Source organism: Hibiscus syriacus, unplaced genomic scaffold (assembly GCF_006381635.1).
Source record: "Hibiscus syriacus cultivar Baekdansim isolate YM2019G1 unplaced genomic scaffold, ASM638163v2 tig00110622_pilon, whole genome shotgun sequence".
In the NCBI taxonomy this organism is placed as follows: Eukaryota; Viridiplantae; Streptophyta; class Magnoliopsida; order Malvales; family Malvaceae; genus Hibiscus; species Hibiscus syriacus.
In genome coordinates, this window is record NW_024062803.1 from 447013 (window position 1) to 470324 (window position 23312).

Consider the following 23312-nt stretch of genomic DNA (forward strand, 5'->3'; position numbering starts at 1 on the left):
AAACCTGGATAAGGAAAGTTAGGTTTAGGGACCTATAGCTCTTCTCCAACATGTTATCCATTTCTCTAATCATCTCCACCATTATTATTAGAGTTATTGGGAAAATGGTTCACGTCATTTTCAATGCAATTTATATTTATGTATTAATGGTAATGAGTCAAAATTTAATAGCATTAGATCACATCAAAATGTCATTATTTTTTTTGTTAAAAAAAGTTGAATTTATAATAAAATGACGTCGTTTTAGATTTCTACAAAATCATTTTTCTTTATTTCCCTCGATTCATTCTTTACTCAGATTTCGACTCTATTGTTTATTGTGATCAACCATTGTGTCGATTGCCATAGGTCGTCATCGAAAGTAACCGATAAATCCTAAATTTTCCTATCAAATTATTGAATCAATAAATTCTCCAAACTCTACAAATCAATTTTGAATGCTTTGATTTTTTTTATCTTTATTATTTATATTTAGGTAAATTCCGAACAAAGATATATTATTTTTCACCCTAAAAAAAAGCCAATACATCATTCAAGAGCTGTCTTATATTCAAACTACTGATCATCTACAAGTCCTGTTTTGTTTTGAAGAGCTAGCATAACAAGCAATGAGTCCTCTTCCACTTTAATTTCCTCATATCCAAGACATGCAGCAAAGTTATTAAAAACATGTTAAAGTATTATTTTTGAAGTGAAGCTGAAACGCTAACCTAATCTTTCTAGATCCTTTTATTTCATTCAAGTAATCTTACTATAAAAGAAAAGGGCCAAGCGGCAGCTCAAAAATTAATAAAAAGAATACCATGACAAATTAGAGTTAGAGAGATAATGATAGAATGGTCAAGGGAAATTAATCTTTAAAGTTGAACGATTACATTAAAAGTTCTTAAACTTTAATGACTAAAATATGAGTGAGAATAAAATTGATTGGTAAAATTTAAAATTTACCCTATATTAAAAAGATACTATTACGTTTTGTTCTGCAATCTGCATGCATTATGCAGAAAAGCCTGAATAACCGACAACCGAGATGATAACCAACACAAATCTAACTCTCTTCTACATATATGAGAGGAAAAATCCCCGTTGTCTTTGAATATGGGGTAATATTTTGGTGATTGATGAAAAGATGGTTAGGCCTTTATCTTGATAGGGAACCACTGCATTTTCAAACATGTTTTTATTTCTATAATTAAGATATAGTTGTTTGTGTACGATTGACTACTGCAAAGTTGAGGTGTACAAAAATATTCAAATATATATATCACGGCTAGTGAAAACATTTTAATTTAATATTTAATAATTTTATATTTATTTTACGAAATCATGTTAAGGCATGACAAATTATCTTGATAAAATGATGTTTAAAGTTTAAATTTGATCTTTCCTTTTAAAATACAATATATCTTGTCATTATATTCAATATTTATGGATTAATAAAACGTTTACGGATATAACAGACTTTGAATTTATTTGGACATACAATGAGATTAAATGCTTAGACTTTTGGTAAAAAATACTGGGCTACGTGAAAAAAAGAAAAGAAATAAGCTTTAAAGATATAAACTTAAAAATATATTGATAGAGTATTTTTATGTGTATCTATAAAAAAAAATAATTGAATCGAAGTTAAGATGCATCCCGAAAAAGAAGTTGGGTTTGGAACAAACAAGTTGTAGTCGTTTTCAAAGGTCTCCATTCCTACCGGCCAAAGCAATTATGCAAGCAGCAGCTTTGAATGTCGTTTTCAAAATTCTAATTTAACTGATGATTTTTAAGCACGTGTTCTTCGAGCTTCATATATGCGCCGAAATCAAATACGTACGACTATTTCGTGCAAATTTCGATAAGATAATTCTTTAGATTCTATATTTAATCAAGCAGTACTTACTACAAAAATAGAGAAATAGGGTTTTTATTGCTCAATGATTCAAGTTAAATATGAGAGGATAAATATAGACGAACGTAAGATTTTATGTTGGATGACAAACTCATAAAATTTGAGGGATGAAAACAGATATTCAATAAAAATTAATACAATAAAATATCTAAATATTTAGTACTTTGAAATTTTTAGAGAGTTGACCGCTTCACCCGTACCCTCAGCCCGCCTTGAGAAAAATAATTGTTTCCGCCGTAACAAGAAATGAAAGAAACAAAATGGCTACTCACGTGGTGAGACTGCTTTGGCCGTTAACCTTTGCCCTTCCCCAATACCACGACAAGATCAAGTCGACTGACCCTCTGAAGTTGTAATCTTTGTTAAAATAATACTAGTTTCTTTTTTCCTTTATCATCACGTGTTAAACGTCTGCCTTTCTCTTTAATTGCTTGATTTAACTTTGCTGCAAAACATACATCAGTGCCTGCCGCACTTGGAGCTCTTTGTCCTATAGCACCATCACCGACTGAAATGGCTGCTGAACATAAGCCATTCGAATACATAACATGCCCCAATGGCTTATAAACTATATTAATCTTATAGATTTTTTTTAAAAAAAAAGTATGCACTACGTGTCCTACTCTTCCAACGTACATGTTCTTTCCTGCATGTCGATTGTCGACATTGGTCAAATCTTCGCCAAGCAATCTCTTTATGTCCAAATCTATTGGCAACTATGAGTGTCATTAATTACTGTCACATGCCACATGCATGCAGCTATATCAATTGATATTTTATTCATAACAATTATCATATATGTTTTCGATGTAATCAACTTAATTATTTATTCTTTAATAATAAATATTTAAAATTTATTAAATGATTTCAATGATATAAAAATATTATTTTAAAAAATTAGTATTCAAACAGTTATATCTGTAAAGTGTGTGTATTATCAATATGTTAAAAGAAATTCTAAACAAACACTATTTTTTAACCATTCTAAATTATTAAAGTAATGATTATTTAAGAATTTGAAGGAATATGAACAATTTGGACATTATATAAAAAACTTCCAAATATATCTTTAAACATTGAGTTACATTATTTGTCCTAATATTTTTTCCACCGTTATTTATGTATTTTAATGTGGTCTTAAAAATGAAAATGGAATAATAGGAAATCTCACTAGTTCACTATTGGAATATTTTGTCTCATTTAACTTTGTTGATATGTTAAAAATTGAATATCACTAATAATCCATGAATGTTGGATAGGATACAATCGGGAATAGATATAGAATTCTATGTTAGAGATGCTAATTTTTAAAATTTTAAGAGGAGATGAGCTTATAGAGTTCTAAGGAGAGGAAACATGTTTTTTCAGAGAAAATACATAGAAAAAATATAAAATATATGATAATTTTAAATTTTCAGGAGACGTCTGTCCGCCCACCCCTTGATCCATCCCTAGATACAACTATAATCGTCCTATTCATCCTTCCTCCGCCTCCCATTTGATAAATAAAAGTAGTTATTTCTAATAGATTTAATGTGCATTTGATATATAAAATTGAAGATAATCGTCCTATTACTATATTTTTCTTCTTTAAACAAATCTAACTTGAATTTGGCTTGTTGTTTGAATTTGATCCATATATGATTCGTTGATTGTCCTGAAAGTGATTCTTTGAACTGACCTGAAGCACACTCACATTTGTAACCCGAATCAGATCCATAATCGTCCTATAATCAAACTCGACCTGTAAGCTCTCTGACTTGTATCTATTGACTGTTTACTTTAACATGTTAGCTTTAAAGTTTTAGCTTAAAATACTTTATTTCAGTTCATATTTATTATGTATCGATTGATTTAATTATTTCTAAGTTTCTAAAGGTACCTAATTCATTCCATAATTTGTCCAATTCAATCCAAGCCAGTTTATTCAAATAACTTGGAGTTTGATATCGTGTATTGTGTTGTATAGGTTGTACCGGAGAATTTAGAGTTTCTTTAATACTAATAATTTTGTTGAATAATCGAAAATTGTATTGATTAGATGTCGTATTTTGTTATTATGACGAAATTTTTATCAGCGTCATCTTTTTCTCGGTTATAAGATAAACATTTGTCTATATAAATTGGATGCTGTTTCTCATATCTGGAATTTGTTGTTTAGGGTTGTCATGTAGGTTTCAAAATTGTAGACAAGAAAGAACTTAGAAGCAGGGGGGACACGATGGATGTTGGTGTTCCCATAAAGTCCCAAGAGCTGGATATGCAAGGTAAATCTTGATTTTAAAGATATATATGGTTCCAATTTCATTATGAGAACACCAACATATATATGATTCCAATTTCTTTTTCTTTTTAAAAATAAACAGTTGATTTTATTTAGGGGATAAATAGATACTTAGTGAACTTTTCAGTGCATAGATATATATCACAGTGTAATGTTCCATCGAGAGAAATCACTAGGAAATTCCCAAGTATGGCCTTGATTATGATATACCAAAAGCTACATCTGACATATGCTTTGCAATTTTCTTGAACGTATTTAATACATTATAATATCAATAAATACGTTAAAAAAATATGGTAGATGAGTACAATTTCGTGAATTTCGCACTGTTTATTCTCTAATTGAGGTGGGTGTGGATAAAAAGTCATACTCGTCGTGGATAGTGGGTAGGTGATGGGTTTGAGGCCTCACTCATTCCGTATCCGCCCGCCCACTAACTATCCAACATATAAATTTTGGATCATTATGAATTTATGTATAATTTTAGAGATTATTATATAAATCTTAAGATTTTATAAGACATGACTTGTAATTTAACCAAATGTTAAGGTATAAATATTTTATTATGCTTATTAATGGATGTGTTTGTTTTATGTTTTATTGCTAAAGTAATATGTGAGGTTGTTGACTTGTTGTCCGACATGTATAAGATAGATAGTGAGTATTTAGTTAAGTAGTGGGTGTGGGGTAGAGTTGAGAATGTACTCGCATGAACGGTTGAGGAATTAAAAAGTTTTATTCGTTATAGATAGTGAATATGAAAATATTAGATAGATATAAAGATTGGGGAATAAATATCTACACCCGCTCCCCTTTGCCATCCCTAAATTCGCATTGCTTAAAATTATATATATATATATATATATAAAGAGGATTAGCATGTTTCATGCCCTCACATTTTTTACAAATTATTCAAATATTTATTTATATAATATTAAAAAAATTATTTATCTTCTTTTAAACTGCTACACATATATACACATAATAATAATTATTTCTTACTTTATGCTTCGTGGAAAGCAAACTAATTGACTTTAAAAATATTGATGCTAGTGGACGTTGAAATGTTTACCTTAAGTCCCTGCCAATAGACCTGTAAGCAACTATAACGAACTTAAATGAGGGTGTATTTATGTTCGACTATTTAATTTTAACCGAATAAACGAATGAATACGAATAATTAAATAAATATAATTTTTTATTTGATTTTATTCATGTTCATTCATTAAAATAATAAACATACATAAAATATATATTTTTTTAAATCAATCAAAAATTCTTAAAAGAATATAAATAATAGAACATAAATATAAATTTAATTAAACAAACGAACATAAATGAGTGAATTACCGAACGAAAACGAACATAAATGAATGGATTATCGAACGTTCACGAATGTAAATGAACGAACAAGGCCTTTGTTCTTGTTCGTTCATTTAATTAAACAAACAAATAATCTTATTCATGTTCGTTTGTTTAATAGAGAAACAAAATTCTCATAGAACGGTTCACAAACTATTCACTAAACGTTTGGTTTGTTCGTAACTCTACCTAGCAAAGAGAAGCACAGTGGATTATGCTGCAATGTAGAATTACTATAGTAGATACAGCGAATTTTGTTACTTGTAAATTGCAATGTATGAAAAGTTACAATTCCTACTCCCCCGCGAACAGAAAAAATATATGAAATTAGTTCAAATTTTGAACCTTTAGAATTCATCATGTGCTAAAAATTCAAGAACGCGGATTGTATTGTCGGATTATGTTCAGAAAATTAGATGACAACCGTGGGATTTGAAGATATTCACCAAGGAAGATGCGGCCCAATGTCCTTCTTCCGAAGTTGTTGCTCATGGTTTCTACCTATTAGTTCTTCTGTTTTCAATAATATTAAATGAGGTAAGCGATTAAAAAGAATATTATTTTTTAAAGATTTTAAATTTAAGTGATTTTATTTGTAAATATATTTACATCATCAATAATTTAAAAAAATTAAAACTGATATTATCCTATAATCATTTTAAATTATTCAAAAAAAATAAAAAGTTATATAACGTAAATTCAATGATATAAATGTTATACAAATATTAGAATTGATGAGGCACGCCAAATATAATATAAATTTAATCGCATAACAAATTATAGTTTTCCAAATCATATATCACATGGAATATATATACGTTACAAAAAAAAAATATCAACCAAACAGAACGTTTTAGGAATTTGTTTGAACACAATTATAATTTTATAATAAACCTTAATTTAATATCATATATACAAAAATAAACATCAACATAAAATATCATAATTTACGTCAAAACTAAAAATTATGTATATTATTATAATATAGTATTTGGACAAATTTTTAATTGAATGTATTGGATATATAATTCCTAATAAATAAATCTACTAACTTTATTTATTTACATATTTTAATAAAGTTTAATATAAAAAATGTTCAAACTATACACATTTATCTATTTAGATACTTAAACTTTTTCCGGTCAATATAGGTGCTTAATGTTTTCAACGTTACTATTTTAAGTGTATGATTCGTCATGTCCGTTAAAAAATTCCATCAATCACTCAAAATGTGACACATTATGTGTTTATAAATTTTTGAAAAAATATTTTTAAAAGAAAAACTTAAAATGTTTATTTTAAACAAGCCCCCAAATTTATCTAAAATATCAACAACAAAAACCTAAACTCCTATTTTCAGACCCCGTTATCACCGTTGACCATCTTCGGCCGCCACCATCATCGTCGGTCGTCTATCAAATGGTTTCCGGACTCCACTGCCAATTATCCACCTTACCATCACCTCTAAATCTCCAAATCTCCCTAAATCCCCAAATGACACAGCCCTAAAATTCTCAAGCAGTAAGAGCTCATGCTGACTGTTATCGTTCGATTCTTTGCTATTTAAAACAAAGCCCAAGGCATTAGAGCAAATGCAATTCGCCCAAAGCATTGAAACGAATTGGCGTATTAAAGTAAATGGAAAGCAGCTCAATTAGCTGCCGACGATAAGGGCAATGACCGATTAATGAATGTGAGATGATGGGTGATCAGCATGCAGGCCCGGCCCTGAGTGTAGGCGAGGAGGGCGACCGCCTAGGGCCCAAGTTTAGAGGAGGGCCATTCTTAAAAATATTTTTAAGTTTAATAATTAAAAAAAATATTTTTATATAATTTAACTATAAACACCATTGTTTTTATTTCAAACCCCACTCCATGCTTCTTACACATCATTTTTTTAATTCAAAACTCACCTTTTACCCATGCCTTTCCCCGTATGAAGCACCATAATTGAGCATATCAAGACCCTACCCATGCTCCACTATACACTAGTGCCCATATTCCCACCCACTCACGCATATCCGGGAGCACGCCAAGCAAGGAAGATTAGTTTAGTTTTTCTCTACCAACAATGGGGAGCAACACATTATGAGGATATATAAAAACATTAATGAGCTCCAACACATCCCACTCACCTGCAAAAAAAAACAGAACACAAGGAAGTGGAATAGTTTTTTATTCGATTGTAACTGGGTATTTAAGGGCCTAAGAAAACAAAATGTAAAGGGGATTCGAAAAAAATCCTTACAAAGACACTGTAAACTCATCTTCAAGGAATAATAGATTTCAAAGGTTACTTATTACTCAATGTTTTTTTTATTGTTCGAATGCATGTTTTTTTTATTGGTTCATTTCTTATCTTGCAAACCATTATATTTACTTTTAGTTCGTATAAAGCATATTACATACTTTTTTTACTGTGATAATTCTTCTAAAACCCAGATCTAGCATTTCAAATATATAATTTTTTTCCTTTTCGAGCATGGTAGCGCCCATATGTTTTTAGGAGCCCTTATCTCTTATTTTGCCTAGGGCCCTTAAAATGTCAGGACCGGCCCTGTCAGCATGTGAGTAGGTGATCGACGACGATAATAGTGATGGGTGATGATGCTAGTGGGTGATATTGAATGGTAAATGAGATCTTTTGAAGAATTTTGGGGAATTATCTAAAAAATAAAAAAAAATGAGGGTCTTTCTTAAATTCATAAATTTTATTTTTTAAAAATTAAAGAAAATTAAAATTTAAGCCATGTGTTATATATTAATTGGTTGACTAATTTTTAACAGTTTTTTAGAATCATTTTTATAATGTAAACACTTAAAGTATCATTTTTGTAAGTTGAATACTTAAATTGACAAAAAAACTAAACACCAAAATTAATATATATATATATATATATGGGCACTTATTTTTATATTGAACCTTTCAATTATTACTAGTATTTAATATTTTCAGAGCGGCTCTTATTCATGACGTGGCAACTGAGCAACGCCGTCAAATAATCATCTATGTTTCCGTTTCTGGCAAACGCAATCCACATTAAAATACATGTCAACCACTGAAATGGTCACTTTTATTTCATAAATATTCACTTCTAGTCATTGAATTTAAAACATAATATTTCAGTCACTTATGTTATCTATTTATAACTTTTCAGTCACTAAAACATAAAATGTTGCTAGTTTGATGAATATACGGTTAGTAAAAGAGGTTAATTTTTTAATTTAATCTCTAAAATTGAGATAAAAATTTAATGTAACTCCTAAACTTTAGATAAAAATATCAATTTAAACTATAGATCCAACTAAACTCTCTCATTATCAATCACGGTGATGATAACCAGTAAATCTCAAAATTTTCAATTCATTTTTTTTATCTCTTGGATGCGGGTTTTATTTTTATGGGATGTCAAAAATAGTCCAATAGCCTGTCTAAATAACATTGAACACTAAACATGTGTTTCAAACTATTTTGACTTTATTAGTGGTTTGTGTTATGAAAATGAATGGTGCTCCTTGGGCAACAACTTTTCATCAAGTACTCAAGGCATTAATAAAACATAAGTCAATAAATCAAACTTTGGAACTTGCATTTGGAAACTTCTTGACGATGATTTGTGTAAATACAGGTGCAACTATTAAGTTTACTTTTGCTACAGATAAAACTACACTGCTATTGGCTCTAAGGATGATTGGGTGCTTATGACAAATATAGCCGAACATGTAAATTTTCCAAGTAACAGATAAAATATAATGTAGTTATCAAATGATGAGAACAAGAAATTGAAGCCGAACAGGTAAATTTGACAAGTAACATCAGCTTCAAAGCTTTGCTTTGTTTGGATGATTGGGTGCTTATGATATAAACAACTATCAAATAAAGGCAAACGGGAACGGACATTAAATGATGTGATCATGTTCAGCACCAAATAGAATCGCCTCGTATCATTAAATTTGTGAAGTTATAGATTTTTCCCCAATGTAACGAACATTGGATTTAAATTCAATAGGGTAAAAATAAATACATTAGAAATTTTAGAGTGCAACAGTCGTTGTTGATGACAACGACAGAGGATAATCGATACTGATTGGAAATGATGGTAAGCGTTGGTTGGCGGGGGAAATAATGATTGAATTTAGGGATTAAATTGATATTTTATCTAAAGTTTAAGAGTTAAATAGATATTATATCTAAAATTTATAGGTCAAATTAGGATTTTATCTAAACTTCAATGGTCAAATTAAAAATTAACTCCTTTTACTAACATACTGCATCATCAAATTAAAGGAATTTGATGTTCTAATGATCAAATTGTTATAAATCGATAACTAAGTGATCAAAATGTTACTTTTTATAATTTTGTGACAAAAAATGAATACCTATGAACAAACGTGGCCATTTGATAATTTTCTCAGCTACTCGCGAGTAGTGTTAGTTCCTTTTTCTCGCTTCCATCTTTTCGGAGATCTAATACGATGTTATCGAATTTACCAAAATAATAATAATAAGATGTTGTCGAGACCAGCGGATTATAATGGGGCTTTCTGCTCGCCCAATCACTTTCCTCCTCCTGCCCAGCTATCACCAAATGCCATGTTGCGTTTGGCTTCCCTTTCTACAAATTTGGTTTATTATTATAAATCCAATTTACTCATGAAAATGAGCTGGGAATACATGTACTCTACTTGAGTTTTAATTAGATTTTTTTAATAGTTGATGTAATTATAAGGTAATATTAATTTATAATTTTTAAATTTATTGATAATATGCATATTTTATAAATATAATTGTTTGAACTTAGGTATGCATGAAGAATAATATAACTATCAAAATAAAATAAAATAATATTAATAATCATTTATATAGGAAAAAATATGATGAACGAAATAGGAAGGATATAATAATATGGTGATTAATGTTTTTTATTAATATAAGATAAATACAATATAATATTTATTCAAAGATAATTCTCAACCTTTTGATATTAAATACGTATACCTAAAATTTTTTATGTTTAAACTCGACACTTTAAAAAATAATAATAAATTATTTTATCACCGAAGTCACCGATTCAGTGCAAGAATGTTTCAACTTGAATTTTAATTAAATCGGTGAACAACGTTGATTAACCCGTTTTCGACTTAACCCAAACACGCCTCAAAATCTTGCAGGAATCCCACCTAACAAAGCACTATTAGATCCCTCCACGTGACACACCGTATACCTTTCACCTTCTACAGTAAACTTGTCCAAACACACGCGCTGTTTGCAACGTCCCACACGCTCTCAAATAGTTGAACATGAGGTCTCACGTCCTCCATCCGTCACAACAACACCTCTAACACAAAAACTAGAAAACAAGGGCAAGAGAGGAATGCGGAGCTTCGTTTCACTGTGAATTGCTTCGGAATTCTGATCCTATTGACGGCTGGAAATACCTAACTGATATCCCGATAGATTTCGTGGGGTTTTGTAGCGAGAAAGGGACTTGCCTTTTTACTCTGTTTTTTTATTACTGTTTTTGGTTTTTAATGGCTTCGGAGGACGTGAAGACTAGCGAAACGGCGGTGTCGACGATCGTGAATCTGGCGGAGGAAGCGAAGCTCGCGAGGGAGGGTGTTGAGGCCCCTAGCTATGCTATACTTAGCATCTGCAAGTCTCTCGTTGCTGGCGGCGTAGCCGGTGGAGTGTGAGCTCTCTCTCTCTCTCTCTCTCTCTTTCACTCTATGGAGTGATTGTTTGTGTCGACTGAAAATGTCTCCGACGACACTGATTTTTCAACTTTTGAAGGAAACCGAAAATGGATCTTTTGTTTAATTTGTCTTTTTACATGCAGGTCACGAACTGCTGTTGCTCCTTTGGAACGTTAAAAAATCTTACTTCAGGTTCATTTTGTTTTAGTTTCATTTTCATTTTGTCTAGATCAATGAAATTAAAATTTTTATTTTCTTAATTAACTTTTTCTCCCTTTTTTTTTTCCTTCAATTGCAGGTTCAGAATCCACATAGTATAAAATACAATGGAACAATTCAAGGCTTGAAGTACATTTGGAGAACAGAAGGTTTACGCGGATTATTCAAAGGCAACGGTACTAATTGTGCACGCATTGTTCCAAACTCGGCGGTCAAGTTCTTCAGCTACGAGCAAGCGTCAAAGTAGGATCTCTAAACACTGTTCAATCAATTTATCATACTGATATTGTTTATTGTTTTTAAAACTAAACTTTACTTATTCCGCGCAATATTGATAATCGGTGAATTTGTGACTTTGGACAAAAAGCATATCTAATAATACTATGTATCATTGTCTTTGGTTATGCAATTGCAATCCATCAGCATTAGGGTTCCTTGAGAGTGCAAAGTTTTCTTTTCTTTGCGCTGCACCTACCACGCATGTTCAAGTTTTGAACTGAAGGAAACGTTTATGTTTCCGCTGCTGATTGTTCCTTGTTATTGTTTGTGACAGGGGAATCCTATATCTGTATCAGCAAACTGGCAATGGTATGGTTAATATTGTCAAAATCTTTTTGCTGAGTAGTCATCTCATGTTTGCATTATATGATAGACATAGACCTCAGTTATGTTTTAGGTTCATTTGACTGCATTTATGGGAATGCTCTCGTCCTACGAGGATGTTATAAATCATGAAATTTATGTTAAGATGCACTTAAAATCTTGGAAGCTCATATGATGCTTTTCTGTTACTGCAATCAATTTTGCAGAGGATGCTCAACTCACTCCTCTTTTACGCCTTGGAGCTGGAGCATGTGCTGGAATAATTGCCATGTCTGCAACTTATCCAATTGACATGGTACGGGGCAGCAGGCTCACTGTACAGGTATTGTCTCTAAAATATCATTTCCACAGATGCATGATTTACACTTTTTAGTGGAATATAAAGCGTCAGAAAAATTTTGAATTCTACTTAATTCTTTACAGAATATTGATTTCTTTTTGAACTGCAACATATTCTTTCTTTGATGTATCAAATTGTTTGTTGCCGATCGGCTGAGCATTTAATCATTTAGTTGTGTATATCGCAGACAGAGAGCTCTCCTTATCAGTATAGAGGAATGTTCCATGCTCTGTCCACTGTGTTGCGGGAAGAAGGCGCACGAGCATTGTACAAGGGTTGGCTCCCTTCAGTCATAGGAGTTGTGAGTGATTTAGTTCTTCTATTTGGTGTTTCATCGTCAAATGGTTTTGAATGTTGTGGATATCATGAGTGCTCGCCTTCTGTGCCAAAGATAATGGATTAAAATAGAGAAATGGGGAGAAGTGATTTCTTTCTAAGGGTCACATAATTATGAGATCCACACTCATTAGAAAAAGCTTCTCCCACTGCATACCCCCTGGCAAAGAGAATGCTTTATTTTTTGTATGTTGATTTGAACTAATCTTATGATTGCAGATTCCATATGTGGGCCTCAACTTTGCTGTGTATGAATCTCTAAAAGATTGGTTAATCAAAAGTAGACCATTTGGGATGGTCGAAGACTCTGAGTTGAGCGTGACCACCAGGCTTGCTTGTGGGGCTGCTGCTGGAACTGTAGGCCAAACTGTTGCTTATCCTCTGGATGTGATTCGCAGAAGAATGCAAATGGTAGGATGGAAAGATGCGGCCTCAGTTGTCACTGGTGATGGGAGGGCCACTCTTGAATATACTGGCATGCTTGATGCTTTCAGGAAAACTGTTAGGCATGAAGGCTTTGGAGCATTATACAAGGGTCTGGTCCCTAATTCCGTGAAGGTTGGTGTCTTTCAATTCATTTATTCAAATGTGGATACATGCAGGAATACTGTTTCCCATTTGGTTGGTTCTCTGATAAGAAATTTTAGTTTAAGTTTTGGATGAGATGTCTATAAAAAACGGTTGCATGGGAGAAATATTTCATCCTTAATCTTTTGTTTTTCGGTTCTTTGAGAAAAATAATGATACTTTCCTGTTTTGCATTATCATAGACCAAATTTATGAGCTTTTAGACCTCTGCATATTATTTATTTTTATCTTGATGAGTTTAGGCGTTGATATGGGCTAGACTAGACTGACAATCTAGTTAAAGTATTGATCCTGTGTTGGTTGAATGCGTGAAATGGTTAACTTGCATATTTTCGCAAAAGTTTGCCCCATTAAGCTTTTTGTGTAACCAATGTGAACAACTTCTGTCTTCCCCTAATGGCTTATAAATCTTGTATCCAGTTACATCTCCATCCTTCTACTACAAGTAGTGGTGTAGTATTGAAATGAACCTACTTAATTCCTTGCTATTTTTTTCTTTGGTGGAATTGAGTATACAAATATCATCTTAAAACGGTCATTTTCTAATATTTGTGTTCTTTTTTTTTTCCAGGTTGTACCTTCAATAGCTATTGCATTTGTGACATACGAGATGGTGAAGGACATTTAGGAGTCGAGATTAGAATATCAGACTGAAACGGTGCCAATTCAACTTAATATTTATGAGGTGTGGTAATTTGTAGGCCAAGGGGATGGAGAGAAAGGTAAAGTAGGGGTGATCTTCTTAACCTTTTTTGTCTTGCAAATGAGCTTAGAAGCTTGCACAAGCCTGTTCATAATTTCTTCCCATGTTTTTCTAGCGAACGTTGCCGCTTTAAACTCCTCATTCACGTGCTGTGTCGACGAGGATGAAGGAATAATTCTAGAAACACAAGTTGTGCACCTCTGCATAAAAGTAGAGAAGCAATTTCGAAGCCTTCTCTGTGATATTGATTGTGTTTTCTCTGTGGTGTGTAGAACAGCTCATCTCAGTAAGTTTGTTTGATTGAGCTTTAGTATGCAATAAAATTCAACTTTAAATATTAGTTGATAGGTTTCCTACTATGTTTTGGATCAACATGAATCTGGTTGCTCATCTGTCAATCCATTTCACCTTTGTTTGCATTTGATGTTTGGGATGATGTGTGTGCTCTTCTAGTCTCTCATTTTTAGTAATGTGTAACTGCCTCATTTCATTCCCTAATTATTTCAATTTCTTAGTTGCACTCAATTTGTTTATTATGCTTACAACGGTGGTTATCGTGCAATGATAACGAAAGGGATGGTAGCTTAGGTGCTAAAATTTGAACCTCTCACCTAATATATTTTTTTATTGGTGATGGTAGGTGGCTAATGTCTCAAATTACATTACATTAGTCAAATTGGGTTAACTAATAATCATTTTATTACCTATTTACTACAAATTTAGATTGACCATTAGACATGAAAATATATTTGGGTTGGTTTTAAGTTGTTTCTTGGATAACAATATTTTGACTCGGATAATAATAATAATTCTATGCTAAAAATATTATTTATAAATCTAGATCAAATTTAAAACTTCAGGCACATCAACTTCATTCTAGAGTAAGAAAAACTTCAATTTAAAATGTTTACATCAAATCAACATCAATAATTTTTTTAGAAAATGAATTGTTAATACAAAAAAATGAGCTGTTTTTGAAAATATTTTATCTACTGAAATGTACATATGGGATTATGAAATTAAGTGATGAACTTCTGGCATGCATATATATATATATATATATAAATGTGCTTGTGATAACTTAAGTTGTGATACCTATGAAATTTAGAATGATTCATGAGATTATGATGTGCGTTGTTGTCCTAGTAGATGGCTGCCATACCCTAGAATGTTAATTGATGTGAAAATATGATTGGTCTTGTCAATGTCATACGAGTATAGGGAAACATGACAAGTTTATAACATGTTATGATGTGCAGGTTGAAAATTCTTATAGATACACTTGATATATGTGATAGTACATTCATGGCTTTGAGAATGTTTGGCGTGTTTAAAGTTGTAACTATGCCATAATTATATATGAGAGATTTAATTATTGTTGGAATTGTGATATATGGAAATGCTTGTGTCTGATTGTAAAAAAAAACGTTAGAAATATGTCTTAGATGTCAAGTTGCATATTTGGTGTGAATGGCTTATGTTCAGTGTGTATTTTCACAAGATCAATTATACAAAAAAATTAGGAAGTTTTCATGACGTATTGATATTATATGAGTAGATTTAGATATGATATAAATGCTGGAATAATCATTATCCATTAAATTGTACTACATTGAACAGTATTAATATATCAACAAATTCATTATAGATCTCCAAATTAATAATATAATTAGTGTTATATGTGTAAATCATTATGTCAATATGATTAGATGTAGCATGTGTTAATGGAATCAATAATATTGCAAAAAGAGGCTCTATTGGATCATTGATGCATACCCCATGATACCATTTGATGCATATTCTTGTAATGTTCATTGTAGCCCTGCTGTTAATGTTGAGGATTCTTGAATTCTGTATGAATATTGGAGGCTTAAGCCGTTTCTCAATTGTAAAGAGAGTAACTATGCTGTAAAATATTGAGATAAGCGATCTAAACGAGCTTCGCTATCGAATCCTTCCCTCCATGAAAAAGATGTTGGTGTAGTGAATGAATGGTACTAGGATTACTTTATCTTGTTATTAAACGTCATCGTTTATAGCTCCGAAAGGGTTTAGCGTTCTCCGTGAGCCCAACGTTCCTACAAAACCTCCTCCACTCTTCAAAGCAAAAGCAGCGTCTCTAAGGCTTTTTACCAAAAAACCTTACAAATTATTTACAACTTTGACACATTTAACTAATTGTTTATCAAAATGATATAATTTTTTTATTGATTCAACGGATCAAGTAGAGTAAAGGTGTGCCTGATCAGTATCAAAGAAATTGTTTTATTCCATAAAAGATAAAAATGTAAAGTGCGTTTGAGTATAAACGTTTTTATTTTCTTGGAGAATCTCTGCACTCTAATCTTATTTAGTTATTTTTATGATTATAATTATGTTTAAAATCTGGAGGTTTGATATTTATAAGAACAGACAGTGTTGGGTGAATTTTAAAAAAATAATATATTTCTCCTAATTTAGAGTTGATCTCATTTCTAAAGTTAGAGAGTTCACAGATACTAGAATTGAAAAATAGTCCAATTTTTACATAATTGAGTATCACAATATAAATACTTCATTTATTTTATATTTGTTTATTATTAAAAGTGTATTATATGTTAATATTGTGTGATTATTTTGTGGCCATCTCGTACGCTTCTTGCAGTGCCTTCCCAACTTCTAGGCTGCAACTGTAGTTTCGGGCTTCGATCTCGTCACCCAGGAAACGAAGGAATGCCATATAGAGGGCCCATCCCGAGCTGGAAGGCTTCGAAATGGAGACAGAAGTACTGAGTCTGACCAAAACCGTGGAATACCTTTATAGATGACAGTCTATTAATTATAGTTCAGTTCACAATCAGGACGAAGGTGGTTTAAGAAGAGTGCTCTTACCGTTAACATCCACGTGGCGTCTTCTACTTCCCGAGGATTAGACTTCACATACGATGGTTGAACGTGCATCCAGAATGCATTTCCACCTTGTGGTGATCCATTAGATGAGCAACAAGGGACGGAATACCAAAATAACGCACATTCTGATCCAGCACACAGGCAATTGTATGGTCTGAAGTTACATAAGGCCTCATGTTTGAGTTTACTGTAGTAAGGGAAGATCTCCGGGCATCCAAGTGAGGTGTATTTACAAGGCACTTCGAGCGATTCAGCTACTTTCTCTAGTGCCAGACACCTAATATCACCGAACTCCGGTCTACAAGTGGGGCACCGATTGGTAACCTTTTACGGGTTGAACAAGAGTATGCCCATTGTGGCACTGTGGAACAACAAATCGTTAAATCGCCGGTAGTAAGTTGAGAATTCGTTATAAGAGATGAGAAATCCCAGTTTAGTTTACCAGCATTCTAAGGTGATGAACAAAAACATATACCCTAATACATTTTTAAATTACTTCAGTTATAAATACAAACAATCTTACCAGAATTTTTATTTTCTAGATTAAGCCAAAATTCAAATGCTTTTTTTTACTGCGAAATTATTGCCATTGAAAACCATATATTTATGATTTTATTGTCCAAGATATCCTAGTAAACTGTCATGAAAACAATTAAATGCATTGTTTACTTCTAATTTTTGCAGCATGACTACTCCTATTTGCTCCTTTTCTATCCTACTCATGGAGATGCTATTATGAATTTCATCATTATATGAAAGGATTCATGCACTGTAATTATACAGCAAAACTTAACAACAGAAGATCCAAAAATCAAATTCTCAAAAGATACAACTTTAGATACATGCCATCCTCCAACCCATAAAATTTTCCAATCAATAGCCCTAATTCTAACAAAAAGAATTATGATTTAACGTAGAGACGTTTCATGGACACTGGTGGTGCTCGACTGAACCGTTGATGACACAACACTGTTGTTGCTGTGAGACTTCACAAACGAGCACAACTGATTATGATAATGATGAATCTCATCCTCATCATCAATGGCATCCGAAGATGTCACAAAAACCAATGCTATCAATCTCCATGGCAAAAGGAGATGGAAAAATCACCAAAATTGACCCGTTATTTCCTGATGGTGGTAATCCTTCTTGGAAAGACAACAACTTTGGGGTTCACTTTGTTTGATGCAAAAAAAAGTGGTAAATATTGATCAATTTTTCCTCGTTGAATTCAGAAAATATAATATTTAATCATTTTTTTATTTTTATTTCATTAAGATGTGATCATATTCATTTTTATTTGATGATATGTGAGCACTTATTTTAATGACTTTTAAATGTTTAATCATTAAAATTTTGATTGTTGCTAGTGAGGAAGTTAAATAAGGTTATCACGTTTTCATTAAAAAAAAAAAAAAGTGACCAAATATTCTTTTTTATATTCGATAAGGAAAAGTGTACAAAACTAAAACGAAAGTAATCACATATAATTTATCAACAAAAAAAGAGAGAATGAATGCTGATAAGAACATGAAGTGGATCTATATTGCTATTTTTGTTTAAGAATTGGACCAAATATGGGATGGGTTTTAGAATTAGCTACTTCTCATGCTTAGACCCAATTGTTAATAAATTTGTGCTCTTCTAGAATTATAAATATAAATAATTTACATTTTTTGTGCAATGAACGAGTTAACTTATATACACAAATTAAAATATATTAAATAATTTTAATATTAATTTTATTTATTTTGCTTAACTACTTATTTTTAATAAATTAAATAATTCAAATGGAGTATTAGGAGACAATTACCATAACCCATTGAAGCCGTAATTTCCAAGGTAGATCTTGCCAGCTTTATAATTGATCAGCAATAACAGTTGAACAAAAGGAAAAAAATTGAGCAATAAATTGAAATAATTTCTCAAGACAGATAAAAAATATATTTGAAGGAAATAATTTTTTGCATAGCAGAAGGTTCTCATGCGGTACCTTTTTTGTTCTTTAACGGGAAGAAAATGTCTAAAAAAAAACAGTATTAAAAAAATATGTTATCGAAAATGTTAATTTTTAATATTTTAATAGAATATTATTTAAGATGTTATTTTTTATCGAAAATATTATTTAAGTAACGAAATTAATATTTACGATAAAAAAATATCATTTTAAATATCGCTCTACTAAAATTATTAAAAAAATATTAATTTTTCGTAAAGTATATTTCTTTAGTCTTATATTATTTTAGGTTACCTTACAGCTGAACTACACGGAAAAAAAATATAATTGCATTGCTCTTTTTCACTGCAAAGCACAACTCTTTTGGTACATGATTGTACATGTCCCACTCCGCCCATGCTTTGAGTGGGGCACCCACTTTTGTTCATTGCAAATGCTGGCATGCCATAAAACCAGCATTTTGTAACTTGGTTCCAATCATGAAGGTGAAATTTGTCGATTCTGCAAAGCCAAAATAAGTGATTTTGGCCCTGGCTTAGAGCATGCACCCAAGTGTCCCTTTATTGTATCATGGACATAGCAACGTGGAGGGTGCAATATCAGAGAGTTTCATTCATCCATGTCTCAACTGCTGATGAATATGAACGAAATAATTATAAAATAAATTTATTCATTCATATGCTCAACTGTGGATTAACACATGCTTGAAGTACTGAATGAGTAGCCCATATGCTCAACTGTGGATTAACACATGCTTGAAGTGAATGAGTAGCCCAAGCTAAAAAGGGAGCTACTACGCCCAGGTCCACTGAAAGAGATCCCTCAATTTACTAGCAGGCAGTAAATCAAAAAAATGGAAGTTAGTCTCAACTTGTAATTAATTAAAACTTGAGTACATTCATCTTCAAATACAGCTGACAACCCGTGAAAAAACCACATTGATTCATCTAAACAATCTACCTCCTCTCTTCTCGTCTCATTCTAATCCATGCAAGATTTCTTTCTTCCCTTCTTACATTAAAATAGAGGCAGGGAAAGACGTATCCCTTACCCATTGTTGAAAGAGAAAAGAAGCGTAGTCGTGTCTAAGCGCATCCGCGGGGGGCAAACCCAATCCGAGAACCCGCTAAATCGAAAGCCACCCGGAAACCCTGCTGCTGGATGTTTCCGATTATGGACAAACCACTCATGGTACCCGCGAATGCGAAGCAAAAGGTCCCGCTGCTATCCACCGGAATCAAATAATTCGTTGCCGGCAATGACACGTCCGCTCCTCTATAATGAAGTACTACCGTCGGTACCTTAACGGAAGTCTTTCCCGACAAGTCGAAGCATGTGTCGAACAGTGAGAAATCGGGCGCCCTTTTCAAATTCGAAGCTCCGATACGGAACGCATCTCTCGTTGCTATGTAAGCCGGTCGCGTCAACCGGGTGACAGATGTTCCCGAGTCGATAATGACGCCTCCGTTGCCAGCTTGATCCATTTTGAACAGAGAAGGCGTCACCCCGCGGACACGTGCGCCGCCGACACTGATCCCAAGTAGTTCAACGTAGTAGAACGTGTCTAGCTTTGGATTTGTTAGCAGAGGTGTGAACACGGCGGTTCGGGGAATGGCAGCGTCACCGAAAATCATGGAGGAGGGTTTAGAGGAAGCGGAACGGTCGACCAAACAGTAAGATAACTTCCGGTTGAAGCGTCGTCCGGCTTGGGTGGGAAATGATAATCTCCCCCGACCAAGGCCTAACAAACCTGCTGCGCCGACGAACAAACCCTCATTGTCGTGACCGCAACCCAGCGCCACGTGTCCAACTCTGTTCTTTCTAAACGTCAGCGTTTCAGTGGAGAACTCACCAAAGGTAACCGAACCGTCGCCGTAGGATACTTGGTAAAGACACATCCGACGCTGATTACATCCTGACGACTCTAAGCTACGACAGAGCGGGATCCGCATGGAATACCAGAGAACGAGCGTGATTTAGTCGGGTCGAAAATCGGGTCGGTCTGAGAATAGCAATTCTTGCAAGGCGAACACTGAACCCACACGACGTCGCTTCCTGTATCGAGCACCATAAAAAGATACCTCGGAGGAGTACCGACCCCTAGGCGCGTGAAGTACTCTCCACTACCCTGAGCAAGTCCGGAGATAATGGAACTACTGAACCCCGAACGAACTCCAGGCGCGCGTGGAGGTTTACGCGCAACCGCCTTCGAAACAAGTGAGTAGATCATCTCGGCACGGAGAGCGTCGCGCTGCAGTCGAAGGACGAAAAGTCTCTCCGGTGTCTCTTGGGAAGAAAAAGCATCTAAGTGATGTAATTCTAAGTGCATTTCCAGTGTGGTGTTGGAACTAACAGTGTTGAGTTCCGCGATTTCAGCGAGGGAATCTGATTCGGGTTTGAAGTCTGTCCATGATAATGTGGGCGGAGAAGGAAGAGGGCGGGGCAATAGGGTTTGCAGCTGTAAAGGGGCGGAAACAGCGGCGGAGAGTGAAAGGAGAAGGAGAAAAATGGAAGAGAATAAGAGTAGCGTGTTGTTCCATTTTTCTGCCATTGACTAGTGTGAGACTGAGAGCGAGGGATTCGAGTTTTGAATTTAAATACCAATGGAACGCAGTGGTGTGGTGAAACAATAATTACAAATAACCTTAGTGAAAGGTCTGTATTACCCTTGTGGGGATTAGAAATTGAAGTCTGACGACATTGTTCAGTTCCACCGCCGTAAACTGATTATGAATCAGTTTGTTTTCGTCGAGGCTCGAGCAGCATGTTCCTTTGGCTCCTCGCTACATTAATCCATCCTTTGAAGTTTAATCATTAGTAAATATGTCCTCTAAGTTTATTGTCTGTAAAACATGTATTAACAACTGATCTATTGCAAGAATAGTTGTTCCCTTTCGTTTCTTTTAACAAAAGAAAACATTTGGTTTGCAGTCCTATAGGACTAGCATTGCCTGGGATCTCGCAATCGTCAATGAATAATGTCTATAAATAAACAAAACCCTTAATTGATCACCGTCGATGAACCCATCACATGTTTTTCCCCATTAAAATCTCTTTGAATCTGCTTCATATCTTCCGAGACTGCCCGCTGATCCGAATTTTGGTTTGGCTTCTTCAGAACAGATGCAGCATGAAGAACTTTTCAATTCCTCTTGAGGAACAGCTCATTGTTAACCTCAGCATAGATAAGTTATGCTGCCCTATGCTATTCCTTAGAACATCCTCTTCTCCTCTATTCTGTGACATGCCTGAAAAAGACGTAATGAAGCTATCTTTCAAGACCTCCATTGTGACACTGTAATTTTTCATCGAAGCTTGAGATGGGTAACTCACTACGCTGCTACCCAATCTGTTTGCAGGCCCTTAGCTGTTCGGCAACCTGAACTTATCCGTTGACAACCCCCCCAACCAAACTGGTATTGTCTTAATTCGGATGGTGTGGTTTCGCGATTGACTGGACTAGCCTCCCTTGGTGGTGTTATCCATGATAGTGATGGCTCATTTCTTCTGTCTTACAATAAAAGTATAGCGCGATCTACGATCCTCCAAGCATAATTATGGGGTGCCTTTGAGGGTATTTCCCTCGCATGATTAAAAGATTTTGAACGTGTTATCGTTCAAACAACTATGTCGATTTACAAGCTACTCAAGCAATCCTCTCGCACTAGTCCGCGCAATTGACAGTCTTTGCCACAAAGCATGGTGGTTGATTTTATTCTGATAAATCGAGAAGCCAATTCGACAGCCGATTTCACTGTAAGGTATGATACCTCTCTGACGGATCTCTTAAAGTCTTTGAGTCGCTCCCTGATCTCCTAGTTGACATAATGTCTGGGGACCTTCGTGCTCTCCTTATCGTCGTGTAAAAAAAATAAATTTTCGACTGTAGCCTCCTTATTATTAAAATAAGAAAAAACACAAATATTTTATTGAAAGATAAAGAATACAAAAAAACATAGGTACAATGGAAATTATACTAACACCACTAAAGTTTAGATTAATTTCTCTTTTATCATAATATTTTTAAGTTAATTTTTCAATGATAAAAATAATGATCTCATGAAACTAGAAACATTAAGGGGTTGTTTGTTACCTCTTAATTGAATCATTCAGCGCTGAATGTTGAATCGTTAAGCATTTAGCGCGTTTGTTTTGCACCTCTGAATGATTCAAGCTGACTGATTCAGCAAAACATGCTGAATGATTCAGCACAGAAGTACATTCTGAATTATTCAGAGCCATTATCAAACAACATGTCACATTCAGAGTTATTCATACAGAGCCTCTGAATCTCAGCATTTAAATCATTCAACGCTTAATCATTCTGAAGTAAACAAACATCACCTAAGTAAAAAAAGACAACTAAATAAAGTAAGTAAAGAAATTCTCGTATAGTTAAAAATAGACCATTTCAATAAATCGTTTTATGTTAATTTT

General features: G+C 33.5%; 2 pseudogenes; one reads left to right on the forward strand and one right to left on the reverse strand.

Moving 5' to 3' along the window:
* Positions 1 to 613: 613 nt before the first annotated feature.
* LOC120136320 lies at positions 614 to 21443 on the reverse strand (annotated as a pseudogene).
* LOC120136321 lies at positions 10861 to 14292 on the forward strand (annotated as a pseudogene).
* Positions 21444 to 23312: the final 1869 nt, after the last annotated feature.